This window comes from Scyliorhinus torazame, chromosome 3, assembly GCF_047496885.1.
Source record: "Scyliorhinus torazame isolate Kashiwa2021f chromosome 3, sScyTor2.1, whole genome shotgun sequence".
NCBI classification, from domain to species: Eukaryota; Metazoa; Chordata; class Chondrichthyes; order Carcharhiniformes; family Scyliorhinidae; genus Scyliorhinus; species Scyliorhinus torazame.
Genome location: NC_092709.1, coordinates 65,848,762 through 65,861,399, shown reverse-complemented (window position 1 = coordinate 65,861,399; position 12,638 = coordinate 65,848,762). Strand labels below are relative to the sequence as shown.

The following is a 12,638-nucleotide window of genomic DNA, read 5'->3' as shown; positions in this document are numbered from 1 at the left end:
CCACTTTTGAGCCTACAGCGGATCCACGCTGCTTCTTTGAGGAGATGAGACAGCTGAAAATAATGTATGGGTTAGACGAAAGGGAGGAAGTAAACTCATTGTAATGTGCCTTAGTCAGTCAGTCAGCTCAGCTTTACAATCACCCCAAAACACGGGAGAAGGAACTTTAGAGGACATGAAAGAGGCCATATCAACAGCAGTACGATTGGATTTGTTTATTGTCACGTGTACCGAGGTACAGTGAAAAGTATTTTTCTGCCAGCAGCTCAACAGATCATTAAGTACAGGAGAAGAAAAGGGAATAAAAGAAAATACATAATAGGGCAACACAACATATACAATGTAACTACATAAGCACTGGCATCGGGTGAAGCATACAGGGTGTAGTGTTAATGAAATCAGTCCATAAGAGGGTCATTTAGGAGTCTGGTAACAGTGGGGAAGAAGCTGTTTTTGAGTCTGTTTGTGCGTGTTTTCAGACTTCTGTATCTCCTGCCCGATGGAAGAAGTTGGAAGAGTGAGTAAGCTGGGTGGGAGGGATCTTTGATTATACTGCCCGCTTTCCCCAGGCAGCGGGAGGTGTAGATGGAGTCAATGGATGGGAGGCAGGTTCGTGCTATGGACTGGGCGGTGTTCACGACTCTCTGAAGTTTCTTGCGGTCCTGGGCCGAGCAGTTGCCATACCAGGCTGTGATGCAGCCTGATAGGATGCTTTCCATGGTGCATCTGTAAAAGTTGGTAAGAGTCAATGTGGACATGCTGAATTTCCTTAGTTTCCTGAGGAAGTATAGGCGCTGTTGTGTTTTCTTGGTGGTAGCGTCGACGTGGGTGGACCAGGACAGATTTTTGGAGATGTGCACCCCTAGGAATTTGAAACTGCTAACCATCTCCACCTCGGCCCCGTTGATGCTGACAATAAGAGGGATCGCGTAGACAGTTTAAACAAATGTAGGCAAAGGAAAGGGGAACATCTGACTGCCTTTGTAGGTCGGCTCTGGATTAATTTTAAAGGGATGTAGAGACTCCGCATTAGATGACTCTGACTCCTCCAAATGGGCATGCACGTTAGTATCCCACGGTACCGAGGCAGGCAAAAAGGCATAAATTTCAACCCCGCCAACCTCACGCACAATGAAACATGGGTTCTTCGGTGCTTACCCAGAGTTTGGGAACAGTTAGTTCAGGAACACCCGCCAGCAAGTATCAATAAGGAGGCAACTATGCAACGTATGAGGGCTAACCAGGGTCGTGAGTGGAGAAATGAGGGTAGAGAACCCCAGTTCGCAAGGGAAGAAATTGCTGGGGCCTTGACAGTAATCTTTGTATCCTCATTGGCTACAGGTGAAGTTCCAGAGGACTGGAGAGTAGCCAGTGTTGTTCCATTGTTTAAGAAGGGCAGCAGGGATAATCCAGGAAATTATAGGCCGATGAGCCTTACCTCAGCGGTAGGGAAATTATAGGAAACGATTCTTAGAGATAGGATTTCCTCACATTTGGAAACAAATGGACTTATTAGTGATGGACAGCATGGTTTTGTGGAGGGGAGGTCATCGCTCACTAATTTGATCAAGTGTTTCGAGGAAGTGACAAAGATGATAGATGAGGGAAAGGCAGTAGATGTTGTAATAATAATAATAATCACCACTTATTGTCACAAGTAGGCTATAATGAAGTTACTGTGAAAAGCCCCTAGTCACCACATTCCGCCGCCTGTTCGGGGAGGCCAGTACGGGAATTGAACCCGCACTGCTGGTCTTGTTCTGCATTACAACGCAGCTATTTAGCCCACTGTGCTAAACCAGCTCCTTAATGTATACATGGACTTCAGTAAAGCCTTTGACAAGGTACCTCATGGTAGACTGGTACAAAAGGGTGACATCCACCGGCCGATGAAGGAGACCATCCACGCTACCAACAGAAGGAAGACCAGAGCCAGAAGAGAACCAGATAACCAACCAACAGAGACTGCAAGACTGGAACTATAGATAACAGGCCTGTATCTGCCTAGCACTTGTCGGTCACTGCCAAGTTAAGTGAAGATCTTGGAACTACTGGTGTATAGTGTAACATATGATTGGGTGTGTGTGATTGAATAACCATCACCATTGTGTGCATGTGAATAAATATTGTTCTGTTTTATAAACTGAGTCTCACAGTCATTTGTCCACCGTATACGGGTTAAGACACACTGTGGTTTGGACAGCCGCTTCTAACTGATCTTTTTTAATGACAATTTTCTTCATATTTCTCAGCATTTTGTCACCAATGTTTAGCCAGAAATCTTCCAGGGACATAATATGGAGTTCTTACTCCCAGATTAGTTAAACACGAGCTGTGTGAGCACGATAAATGAAAGGATTATAGGCTTAGTGCCAGAGCTCAAGGAAATACAACCATTCCCGGCCTCACCTCACTTGACTCCCCCCACCCCCATTTCACACTTTTCCAAAACCTAATGTGTTGTTGTGGGGAACATAAGAACTAGGAGCAGGAATAGGCCATCTGGCCCCTCGAGCCTGCTCCACCATTCAATGAGACCATGGCTGATCTTTTGTGGACTCAGCTCCACTTTCCGGCCCGAACACCATAACCCTTAATCCCTTTATTCTTCAAAAAACTATCTATCTTTATCTTAAAAACATTTAATGAAGGAGCCTCTACTGCTTCACTGGGCAAGGAAGTCCATAGATTCACAACCCTTTGGGTGAAGAAGTTCCTCCTAAACTCAGTCCTAAATCTACTTCCCCTTATTTTGAGGCTATGCCCCCTAGTTCTGCTTTCACCCGCCAGTGGAAACAACCTGCCCGCATCTATCCTATCTATTCCCTTCATAATCTTGTATGTTTCTATAAGATCCCCCCTCATCCTTCTAAATTCCAACGAGTACAGTCCCAGTCTACTCAACCTCTCCTCGTAATCCAACCCCTTCAGCTCTGGGATTAACCTAGTGAATCTCCTCTGCACACCCTCCAGTGCCAGTACGTCCTTTCTCAAGTAAGGAGACCAAAACTGAACTGAGGTTTATCTGATCTGAAAGTAAAAAATAAATAAATCATTAAAAGTTTGTGTTTGAAACATTGTACATTTTCAAACATAAAATTAAGGTAAAACTGAAGCAAAATATTGCAGATGTTGGAAATCTAGAATAAAAACAGGAAATAATGCAAATACTTAGCCAATCTGGCAACACTTGTGGAGGGACGAACAGGGTTCATGTTTCAGGTCAATGACATTTTGTCAGAACAGAAACGTTCAGCATTCATGAATATATGAAGGAACTATCCCATAAGTACACTGCAAGTTCTATGCAGAGGGCATTTATTAGATATTTCACTTTCACCGTGTAAATTCTAGTGTAGACGCTATAGGCATCTACACCATGTAGATGCTATAGGCATCTTTGGATTTAATAACTTCTAAAGTGCATCAGTTTTTAAGATTCCCAGACCAGAGTGAATCCAGGAGACATTATGGCATAGAAGGAGATCATTAGACTCATCCAGTGCATGCATGTTCTCTGTAGAGCAGGATTTTTCTGGTTGTAACCCATGGGTGGGTGTTGGGAGGATCGCGGACTGATCAGTCGTGGCATTCCCGATCATGGGCGACGTGCCCAACAGCCGCGGCCAGATTTAAGTTGAAAATGCCAGCCGCGACCTGCCTTTAAATATGAACGATGGAGTCTTCCCTCCACAAGCAGCAGCAGAGAGCAGGTCACGCACCCGGCACAAACACTGATGTCACGCACCCTATATGTCGTGCTTCGGGCGTGAAATCACAAAGGAAATATTCCTCCATTTTGTAGCTGCATCAAGCAGGCAACAGGACTATGAAGAACTGAAGATGGATCATTTTGTAATAAGGAAGAGAGAGCCTGTAATAAGGAAGAGACATAAACAGGTCAGGATTTCACAACTGAATCTACTGGAGAGAGCTCCTCAGGAGAGCCCATGACAGGACAAAGCAGTGCTGGTGTGAGCTGTATACAGAGCTCCAGGGTGAACAACCCATTGAGAAGCAACTGAAATCAGGAACAAAGCAGTTTAAAGATGATTTCTTGAGGTATGGCTTTGTTAATTGTGCCAATGCAAATCAGGATGAAAAGTCCATGTGTGTTATATGCAGGGAAGTACTGGCAAATGAAAGTATAAAACCCTCAAAACGTCAAAGGCATTTGAAGACTAAACATGGCAAGTTCAAGGAATGATATTTTTCAAAGGATGCAGCAAGAACTTAACCTCAAAATTATCAGCTGAAGTCCTTAGCAGAAATGTAACATTGAATGGCAAAGCACAATTAGCCCCTTACATGGCAGTTTACTGTGTAGCTAAAGAGAAAATGCCCCACACTATAGCAGAGATTAATTCTCCCTGCAGCATTAGACATAATAATATTTCTTAATAATACTGCAAATTTGGTGAGCCACTGTGTTATCACTAAGAGGGATGCATTTCAGTTTTTCAGCTGATTTCTCATCTAGGGCCATACAAGCCATCCTCCGGGTGCTCTGGTTTGCTCCCACAAGTCCAGGTGAATAGCCTACTTGTGACACTAATAAACATTATTTTATCCAATTCATTTACGTATTTCAAAAAATAGTAGTCCTAGCACTGAACCTTAGGTAGCATCCCGCTAACACTGAACCTGAGGTAACACCCCCCTAGCACTGAACATTAGGTAGCATCCCGCTAACATTGAACCTGAGGTAACACCCCCCTAGCACTGAACCTTAGGTAACATCCCGCTAACACTGAACCTGAGGTAACACCCCCCTAGCACTGAACATTAGGTAGCATCCCGCTAACACTGAACATGAGGTAACCCCCCCCCAGCACTGAACATTAGGTCGCATCCCGCTAACACTGAACCTGAGGTAACACCCCCCCTAGCACTGAACCTTAGGTAGCATCCCGCTAACACTGAACATGAGGTAACCCCCCCCCCGAGCACTGAACGTTAGGTAGCATCCCGCTAACACTGAACATGAGGTAAACCCCCCCCCCCTAGCACTGAACATTAGGTAGCATCCCGCTAACACTGAACATGAGGTAACACCCCCCTAGCACTGAACCTTAGGTAGAACCCCGCTAACACTGAACCTGAGGTAACACCCCCCCCTAGCACTGAACCTTAGGTAGCGCCCCCATGTTGCCGGTTTGTTGAGGTGGAAATCGTGGCTGGCGCTAGGCGTCCGACGTAATGCTCTGTCCCGCTACCTCGTCAGTGGCGTCAATGCATTCTACTCCGTGCGTACAGTAAACGCCGTTGGCATATTATTAGTGGGCCTAACTTGGTATTATCCAGGACCTCCGCGATGCTCGCCTCCGCCGGGAGGAATTACCGACGGCGAGTTTCATTTGTGGCTTCAAAATTCGGAAAACAGGCGTCGTGGTTGATGACAGAGTGCGAGGAGGTAGGACATGCAGAGGCGTGACGATGGCTACTCGCGGGGGGGGGGGGTGGGGGGGGTGCTGTCTGCCAGGCGCAGGGATGCGCAGAAGGGGTGACCAGGTGATTGGCCGTGGGGTCAGGATGGCACCCCCGGAACCAGAGCGTCCAGGCACGGACATGCGGGGGCAGGGAGTGGGACATGCGGGGGCAGGGTAGGCAGGGCAGACCGTGTAGCTGTTGGACCTGGTTGGGCACGGGGGTATGCACCATGCTAACATGTCTGACTTTCCCCACCTGCAGACAATGGCTCTTGGAATTCAACCAGGAATGGTGGCGTTCATCCTGGTTGCCTTAGCCCTAGGGGATGAACTGAAGTTGTACGAGCTGGAGCTGCTCTAGGAAGACCCTGCAGCGGCAGAGCCTGCACCAGAGGAACAGGAGGCAGCCGGTGAGGATGGAGAAGCCAGCCACCCAACAGGCTGAGGAGGTGGGAAGGAGGCACCACATCAGGCCTCCTGTGTACCAGTAGCGCCTGTCATTCGAGGTCCGGGCATGCTATTGACGTCTCCAGTAGAGCAGAGGGACCATACAACATATTTGCCGGATCATGGCGCACCTGGCATGTGGGGGTATGGGGGAGGACTCCCGCTCCAGGTGGTGTCGGTGACGGTCGCCCTGAACTTTTACGTCATGGGTCCTTTCAGACGTCGAGTGGGGACCTCTCCGGGATGGTCACAAAACTCGGTGTACAGGTGCATCCGTGCCATCACGGAGGTTCTATATGCCTGGTTGGTATATACATCCATTTCAATGTGGACCAAGCCCACCAGGATGTCCGGGCAGCGGGGTTTGCCATCGTCGCTGAGATGCCCCAGGTCCAGGGGGTGATCGACAGGATACATAATGCCCTCCGAGCACTCTATGTTCCACTCTTTGAATGTGCAGCTTGTTATTGAAAATATGGAAAGATGTGTCATTTGAAACATGAAAGTCTGGCAATATCTGGTCTGAGAGATACATGAGAGAATACAGGGAAAGATTCCACAAAGGTTTAACAGCAGCTGCCAGGGAAGGATTGTAAAATGCAGATATCCTTGGTCAAGCAGGCTGAGCAAACAAGACAAACAGGATTTTTGTTTGAAGCCAAAAACAATGGCTCACACCTTCATTGAAAGTAACTATCTTAGTAAACATCTGGAAAAGGGAAGGATGAGGTTCAGTTGAATTTTGTGATAATTCTATGTGTGACATTTTGCTAATACCAGGTAAATTAAAGAAAACTGGAGACTATCAGTCTACAAGAAACATAATTCAAAGCCAAAATCAAAGTCAAAATTATGAGCTGAGGACACAATTGGAAAATAAAACTATAGAAATAACAGGAATTAAAAGTAACACCTCTTGAAGTCAAAGCATTTTGAACATCACAAAGGAAACAATGTAATCAGATCTATGAGCTGAGGTCATGTCAAAATGAATACTTAGTTGGATTAGAATGTTTAGATCAAAGATACTTTTTACAATCAAAGAAAATCAAGAGTTACTTTACAATAAAGTCATAAAAACTAGATAACTGTTAGAAAAATATATAAACCCGAAGAAAGGGGATAGCAGGCAGAACCAGAACCAGAACCAGAACTCAGAGGGAGAGAGAGAGAAGCAGAGAAGGAACAAGCAGCTAGAGTCAGATTACAGTCAGCTCGTCCATGGGAAAGAGACAGGGCAAAGCAGCCGAGCTAAAATAGCTAATACATCTACGGAAGACTAGAATTTAAAAAGTAGGCAGCGTCAGCTCAGAGACAGCCAGCAGAGTCAGCTCTCACAGCTCGGTACATGGGAAAGATAGGAAACAGCAACCAAGCTAACCAGCGAATACATCTAAAGAAGACTAGACTTTAAAGAAGATTGATTGTCAAGTTGGGCCTGAAGGTCCCTTCAACCAACCAGAAGAATCCAGAAGCAAGATCTTTTTCCTTTCTGTAAAGAAAGTAATTGCAGCTTTTAAAAGAAAAAATATAATAATAAAATAACTTAATTTAACCTGAAATAGTGGTTATTCCAAAGTCTACTTTACTTACTTAGCGATGCGGGACCCAGGATCGATGCTACTAAGTGGTAAGTAGATGAAATCTTCGGTGAAGGTATGGGTTATACCGGGGGATAACTTGAAAACATAGTTTGACCTGAATAGCACCCACTGAAGCCTGTATCGGAGTCGGGGAGTGAGAATCCCTGATCACCATTTAGAATGTCGGCCCTTTTTGGTATGGGGGACTTCTAAGAATAGTGGTGAGTTTTCAAAAACAAGCTGGTGTGCGACCATGAGATGCACATCAAGCACGACTGTGCCCGATACCCGGGCAGTGTGCACGATGTCGTCATTCTGGCACACTCGAAGGTTCCTGACATCTTTGAAGTGCATCCCTAGCTGAGGGGTTGGTTCCTGGATGACAGGGGTTACCGTTGTGGTCATGGCTGATGACGCCTATCCAGAGGCCACAGACCAACACCGTGGAGAAAGTGACATGCTGGTGCAGAACGGTAGCATATTGGTTAGTACAGTTGCTTCACAGCTCCAGGGCACCAGGTTCGATTCTCGGCTTGGGTCACTGTCTGTGTGGAGTTTGCACTTTCTCCCGTACCATATGCCAGCACCCATAACGGCCGGCCATGGAGTCCTGACCACAAAGGTCACCAACTACCCACCTCTGTGCTACATTCATCTGACTGCCTAACATTGTACGCTCTCTATCTTTCCCCCCCCCCCCCCCACCCAAAAGATGGTGACGTATGAACTATCGGGAGGGAAAAGACAATAGGGGGACCACTGGATCTGCGGCACCTCACTGCAGTGGAGCAGTGGGCACTGGGCCTGGTTGGTGGGCCCAGAGAGAGGGCAGTCGCTGAGGCAGAGGGCAGTCACTGAGGCGGAGGTCAGCACGGGCGGGCAAGTGAGACCCCACTGAGTTGCGGTTCCCCATGGCACGTATGTCACCACCAACCCCCACCACCACGATCCCCCCTCCACCACCCCCACCCCAACCGGCAATCCAATCATTCGTTGTCATAGAGTCATCGAGGTTTGCAGCATGAAAACAGGCCCTTCGGCCCAACTTGTCCACGCCGCCCAGTTTTTACCACTAAGCTGGTCCCAAATAGAGTCATATAGGTTTACAATAGTCATAGAGATTGTATCCTGCAGGATCAATAGCGATGAGGCGAGCCCATCAGGTGACCCCAACCCCAACCCCAAGCGGATAGCAGCGAGGAAGAGGAAACCCTTGAACCTCAACCCGGGACACCCCGGAGCACCAATCCAAGGATGACACTGTCTTCCCAACAGAGCTGTCTTCAACACCCTCCACCATTCCTGAGACACTCACCTCGTTGGGCATGTTAGTGAAGAGGCTCCTTGGGCACTATCTTGTGCGTACCACACACATGCCATGGTACATCAGGTGGAGGTAGGAACCCCCGAGGGGGCGGATGGTCGGAGGGCGGCCCGACCCCAAGGACTAGTTGCCGTCCAGGCGGGTTTTGACTTCTGGAAAAGGCATCCCATCAATAGTGGAGATGTAGTCACACAGACAGGCACTGTATATGGGGTTGTCAGCAATCATCCAGCATTTGCTGGCGCAGTTGGAAGAGTCCAACCACCTGCAGAGGCAGGAGGAGGTGCTGACAATGCATGTCACCCAGGCCAACACCGCATGGGTGGTATCCACGTTGGAGGCCTTGGGGGCCAAGTTATCGCCCATGGTTCAGGGATAGATCCATCGAAACGTAACGTTAGGGCCCATAAGGCCAGAAAGGTAGAATTCAGTTCAGTTGGCACTTAAACACATATATCTCTTGCATCATTGACTTTGTCCATATATGTGTTTCTGGAACCAACCCTCTTCATTCACCTGAGGAAGGAGCTGTGCTCCGAAAGCTAGTGATTCGAAAAAAACATGTTGGACTTTAACCTGGTGTTGTAAGACTTCTTACTTTATTCTTCTTGATATTACTGGTGCATCCTGTAAGCTTTTTTTGCTATAACAACAGACAAAATTATAACTATAACTTTTCATAATTGGGGTTCTGATTATGTGTCAGCTAGCTATTCACAATCCATACTAATGAAGAAGCGATGATCTTCCACTGTTAAAACATTCAAAGTGATGTTTTGCAAAGATCTGTCAATGTCAGGTGTGAAGTCCATCAGTGGAACTGCCAAGCCATGTCCTCTGGTAAACCTCATTCAGAGGTTTCTAGAAACCTGGTCAATTTGTAGATCAGGTTATTTCTGCAGCCATTATAAAACACAGTGTAATTGCAGTTCTAGATGTTTCTTACCTTTTAAAAAAAATCCAAGACATTACACCAGCCAATGAAACAATGATTAATATTCCACATTGCACCCGATACATCATCATGACAACGTTATGATTCACTTTTCCTGCCAGCAGTGCACCCCCGCCCGTGGGATTGCAGACGGTGTGGGGTCGCTGCAATGGGAAATCCCAGTGACAAATGGTGGGAAGCCAAAATCCCATCGCCAAAGAACGGAGCGTGGCCGAGAGACATGCGGCTGGGGAATAGAAGAATTCAGCCCATTATAAGTTCTGCAGCAGTTCAAGAAGACAGCTCAACGCCACAGCCTCTTCAAGGGCAATTAGGAGTGGCCAATATATGTCGGCCTTGCAAGAAATGCTCACATTCCATGAACAAATTAGAAAAATGTGTTTCCTAATTTCACTCCTAAAAGGTCTGGCTCTAATTTTTAGACTCCCCAACCAGCAGAATTAATTTCTCTTGATCTATCCCATCTAGTCTTCTTGATTTTATAGTGTTTCATACAAACTATCAACCTATACACATTTCATAGAATCACTACAGTGCAGAAGGAGGCCATTCGGCTCCTCAAAGTCTGCACTGACTTTTCGATGAGCACTCTATCCATGCCCACCCCGCCATATACTGGTAACACCATAACTAAACCTGCACATCCCTGGTCACTAAGAGGCAATTTAGCATGGCCAATCCATCTAACTCATACATCTTTGGACTGTGGGAGGAAACGGAGGACCTGGGGGAAACCCACACAGACACAAGGAGAACGTACAAACTCCACATGGACAGTGATCCAAGGCCGGAATTGGACCCGGGACCCTGGCGCTGTGAGGCAGCAGTGCTAACCACTGTGCTAACCACATTCATATTCATATTACTCTCCACAATTGAATTGTCATGCCATCTGACTTATCCATTCCATGCTGTAGCCCCATGTACTTATTCCTGTGTGGAATGAATGCTGTCATAAAATTTAATAATCAGATTTTGGAAAACCCATCAATAGTGTCTATCACATTCATTTACTCATTCTCTCACTTTATATTGCTTTGTCTCGGGCAGCACGAGGGTTAGCCCAGCAGTGGGTTAGCCCTGCAGCCTCACGGCGCCAAGGTCCCAAGTCCAATCCCGGCTCTGGGTCACTCTCCGTGTGGAGTTTGCACATTCTCTCCGTGTTTGCGGGGGTTTCGCCCCCACAACCCAAAGATGTCCAGGCTAGGTGGATTGGGCATGCTAAGTTGACCCTTAATTGGAAAAAATGAATTGGGTACTCTAAATTTTTTTTATTTTAAAATATTGCTTTCTATTTGCACTCTCTTTCCCAATTATTTTTTGTCCTCGTATCTTTTTATTTTTGCGCAGCTGAGGCAGAGAGAAGAGAAGAGGAGCGAAGACATTGCTAAGCATTGATTGCTTCGATTAAGGAGCCTTCCCATCTTTTCCCAGTGCGATGCCTTCTCTGCAAATGGTAGGGAAGAGCTTTCGATATCTGGCAATCCAGGTGGCCCGGGAATGGGAGGCACTGCACAAGTTAAACCTATCCCGGTTGGTAGAACAAATGGAAGGGGACTTTAAGAGATGGGGCATGCTCCCGCTATCACTGGCGGGGAGGGTACAGACCGTGAAAATGACGGTCCTCCCCAGATTTCTGTTTGTCTTTCAGTGCCCCCCCCATCTTCATCTCAAAGGCCTTTTTCAAGCGGGTGAATAAGATTATTTTGGGCTTTGTGTGGGCGGGTAAAACCCCGCGAGTGAAGAAAGTGTTGCTGGAGTGCAGTCGGGGGGAGGGTGGGTTGGTGCTGCCGAACTTCTGCAATTACTACTGGGCGGCTAATGTAGCCATGATTAGGAATTGGATAGTGGGGGAGGGGTCGGCATGGGAGCGGATGGAGGTGGCGTCATGCAAAGACACCAGTTTGGGAGCACTGATAACGGCACCTCTTCCGTTCTCGCTGCCCCGATACTCCACAAGTCCGGTGGTGGTGGCGGCTCTGAGAATCTGGGGGCAATGGAGGAGATATGAGAGTGGAGGGAGCATCGGTTTGGACCCCGATTTATAATAATCATAGGTTTGCACCGGGTAGGCTAGATGGTGGATTCCAGAGTTGGCAAAGGGCAGGAATTAGAAGGATGGGGGATCTATTTATAAATGGGAGCTTTCCCAGCTTGAAAGCCTTGGAGGATAAATTTGAATTGCCAGCAGGGAACGGGTTTAGGTATTTGCAGGTGCGTGATTTCCTGAGAAAACAGGTGCCGGCCTTTCCGCTGCTGCCGCCACGGGGGATACAGGATAGAGTAGTCTCCAGTATCTGGGTGGGAGAGGGGAAGGTTTCAGATATTTACCAGGAGCTTTCGGAGGCGGAGGAGACTCCAGTGGAGGAGCTTAAGGGCAAGTGGGAGGACGAGTTTGGAGGAGAGATAGAGGCGGGTCTATGGGCAGATGCCCTAAGCAGGGTATAATTGAAAATATGGAAAGATGTGTCATTTGAAACATGGAAGTCTGGCAATATCTGGTCTGAGAGAAACATGAGAGGATACAGGGAAAGATCCCACAAAGGATTTACAGCAGCTGCAAAGAGCAGATTCCTTCTCCCAAACAGGCTTGGCAAACAAACAGGATTTTTGTATGAAGCTAAAAACAATGGCTCACACTTTCATTGAAATTAACCATCTTAGTAAGCATCTGGAAAAGCATGGATGAGGGTTTCAGTTGAGTTAGGTGATAAATGTAAACCTTTCAAGTTGTAACCAAGTGGAATTTTAGCATTATGCTAAAAGCAATGATTCACACCTTCATTGAAGTAAAATCAGCAGATAGAAAAGAATGACTAGGGGGACAAATATGGAGATGTGAAGCCCTGCTGACATCAAGTAAATTAAAAGAAAATTGGAGACTATCAGTCTACGAGAAA

The 12,638-nt window shown here is 46.9% G+C and overlaps 1 long non-coding RNA gene across 1 annotated transcript in view; it reads right to left on the bottom strand.

Annotated features, from left to right (window-relative positions):
• Nucleotides 1-200: 200 nt before the first annotated feature.
• The window catches only part of LOC140408499 (uncharacterized), a 33,984-nt gene continuing 21,546 nt past the window's right edge, over nt 201-12,638 (bottom strand). Inside the window, exon 3 of the long non-coding RNA XR_011940118.1 lies at nt 201-726. This is a non-coding gene — a long non-coding RNA (uncharacterized lncRNA). The remainder of the gene's footprint in view (nt 727-12,638) is intronic.